Source organism: Cryptomeria japonica, chromosome 4 (assembly GCF_030272615.1).
Source record: "Cryptomeria japonica chromosome 4, Sugi_1.0, whole genome shotgun sequence".
Taxonomy (NCBI): domain Eukaryota; kingdom Viridiplantae; phylum Streptophyta; class Pinopsida; order Cupressales; family Cupressaceae; genus Cryptomeria; species Cryptomeria japonica.
Genome location: NC_081408.1, coordinates 29,635,904 through 29,639,508, shown reverse-complemented (window position 1 = coordinate 29,639,508; position 3,605 = coordinate 29,635,904).

Genomic DNA, 3,605 nt, shown 5'->3' with positions numbered 1-3,605 from the left:
TATCATGACCATCACAAGTGGTCTTTGTCAGTTTTAATGACTGTATTCTATGAAATTTTCCTCAACTTAGGAACTTCACTGATTTGACAGAATCTGGTCACAACATGAATAGCCTCCTTAGTGATAGTATGTGACCTATATAGATACATGTTCCCTCCATGGACGTGGTTGAGGATAATCCTGACATGGTCTTCCTCAAAATCCTTAAGAAAATAAATTGCATTGTGAAACCCTTTCTCATAAATCCTAATGTATTCGGGTTTAATCTTCTCGTTCTTGTCACACAAAGATTTCAACTGGCAATAGATTGCTAATGAACCTAAGTTTTCAATCTTGCAATCTATGTAACTTGACAGATCACTTTTAATCAAAACTCCTTGGGGTACCTATGATAATGCATTGTACGATTCTATCTTGTCTGATCCCATTGACTCAATGGCTTCAGCAGTGATAAAAAAACTCTTTTCCAGTGCAAATGATGATGCCATTCCTAATAAATTTGATTCAAGAGAGGAGATTGAACAAATACCTTATTTCCTTTGCGTTTCTAGGGTTTTTGGTTGCTCTCTCGCTTGCACACCCGATTCGCTTTTCTTTGCTTCAAATCCGATCCAACTTCTCATTTCGTTGTTCAAAATCCATTCACAATCTGTTGGAAAAGCTTTGTTTCACTTTGCAAGTTCTCACAAAATTCTCTTCGAATGCAAATAAGGTAAAAATGACTTAGCGAAACTACTTTTTATTAACTTTACCCACTGCATTTATTGCACTACCGATAGGTTGAAAAACCCTAATTACCACTTGACATAATTGCTTTTACCGGTAGGTATACTAACTGATTGATAATACTTTAGAAAACCGATTGATAGTAATATCAAAATTTTTATATTCCAATTCAAAATGCAAAATTAATTTACTATACATTCTTCAAGGGGTCCGAAAATGGATTTATTGATATGCTCCCCCTAAGCTTGTTGAAAAGCTCAGTTTGTTGGTGTGGGATTCTCCACACTAGGTGAAGTATTAGCATCCTCCTGATTCTTTGTCATCACTTTTCTTCTTCCAGATCCTATTCATCTCGGCTCTAGTTTCATCAACATCAACTTTCTACTTCCCTTTCCAATTTGCATTGTGACTTACCGGTTGGTTCTTCTTTGTTCTACAAAACTTGGCAACGTGTCCCAATTTATGACAATGATAATAGGCCATTCCAGATGCTCTCCAAGGTCCTGCATTACCTATACATGTTCTTCTTCTATAGTTCATAGCCACATGTCCAAGGTTGTTGCAAATTGTGCAAATCACATTGACTCTCTTTTCCATCTCATAAGGACTAGACCGGTTAACATAGGATCTTTGCCAATTTGTGTTCCTCCTGTCAGTGATATTCCTTCTCCAATCACCAATAGGTCTTGGATTCATGTGAGCTGCAGGATTTTTTTCTCCATATCTACATTCAACTGATCTATGCCCATACATGTTGCATGTATAATAATAACCTTCAAATCTTCTAGGCACATACCTAGTATTAGGTCTATAATCAATATTAGCCTTAGATCTACTTCTACAAACATTAGTAGTATGTCCTGGTTTATGACAGTTAAAGCAAAGAGGTTTGTAATCTTTCTGTATGTTAGGAAATAGGAAATCATCACAAGACAAGATAAATGTAATAGCTCAATCACAAATGCATTCATTGTAATGAATCTATCCTAAGACACATTCAATAGAAACATGAAAACAAAGCATACAAAACTAGAAATTATGCAAACCGGATGATGATTTGAATGCTCCTTCCATGCGGCTCCATTGTTCTTATTTCCTCTCCAAATGGTTGTGGATCTCACCTACAAGTGCACACACAATTGAAAGCAAGTAGACGGGATTTTTGATCAAGAGTACTAGAAGCTTAAATTCGATAGTCTGATTAAGGATTATTCTCATTAAGGGATTTGATTGAATAAATTCATCCAATTTATAGAGAAATTGGAGAAAAAGATCAAATTAGCATGATTCAATTCAAATGGAAATTGCAAATCAATATGACAAATTATGACAAATTTGCACTTTCTATGCAAAATTTGTTGATTGATGATTTATGACAAATTATGACAAACTTCTATGTAAAAAATTGATTGATTGTCAATTATGACAAATTATGACAAATTTCTATGTCATTTCCATGAATTTAGGAGAGAAATAGAAGGAAATTGAAACTAGGAATTAGAAAATTAAGAAATTAGAGAATTAAGAATTTAGGAATTAAGAAATTGATGAAAATTAGAAATTAGGTAAATTAATTAATAATTTGTCATTTATTAATTAATTCACAAAGAGGAATAATTAGCCAATTAAATGAACATTTAATTGTGACAAGAAAACTTAGGATAAATAAATAATTTATTAATCCTAAAGGAGGAAATGACAAACCAGGTTAAATGATTAAATCATGAAACCCTGGAAGATGAATTAGGTCTTGATGAAAGATAATTGACTCGATCATGATTCTGATTAACAAAGGACCAATGTGATAAATGATTTGATTGATAAAATGCGCCAATTGACGAGGAACAATGACTAATTGATCCAAATTGACATAATTGAAACAAATGATGATTGATGACAAAATAGATTGCAAAACAACAATATTGAAAATGACCACGATTGATGACAAATCGATCGCAAAATGACAAGATCGAACATGACAACGACCGATGACAAATCGATCGTTAAATGACAAGATTGAAAATGATAAGGATTGATGATAAATCGACAAGATTGATAAGAGGACAACGATCGATGACAAATCGATCGCAAGATTGACAGGAGGACAAAACCCTAAATTAGGATTGACGATGTCCTAAATAATGACAAATGAGCATGCACATTGATGCAATAAGATAAAATCGATCAAAATCATGACTGGATAGTGTTGTCGACAAGACCAAATTCGAGAGCGAGATAAATGAAGAATGTAGAAGAATGACTCGATGTTCACAAATGATAAATACCAAGTACGAATCATAGGAGAAATGTTAATGCGACACAAAAACCTAAAATGAGGCAATGCGCAAATGTTAAAGTATGATCCCGCAAGCATTGACCATTTTTAGGTGTCTACATTTTTCCCCTCTTTGAGACAATGCGATTTTAAGCGTTGTTTCAAAGAACAATAATGAAAATGCCCCAGACAATAACACTGACATATGCATGCCTCCTCGAGGAATTGGCCGGAAATGTCTAGAAAAGAGGCCAATTGATCGATAAAAAGGAGAGGATCGAACGGACTGACAATCGGAGATCGGATGCATGAAGAACAAGCACTTGAAGATGCAAAAGACCGTGACCAATATAAGATGGAGAGAGTGCACGTCCATCTATGCACTAACAAAGATCTATAAATGAGACCAAGAGAGGGAAAATTGCTCATTTGCACTAGACAAGGAGGAGAATTTGTTGCTCTGGACAAGGACACTTGCAGATAGATGGCGAACATTCCAATGGCGGATCACCTCGGGGAACGCGTATGCACATTCAGACGACCAGATGACGTAGGAGCAGCGTTATGGATCTCAAATACCCATGTTTTCAATTTCATGAATTTT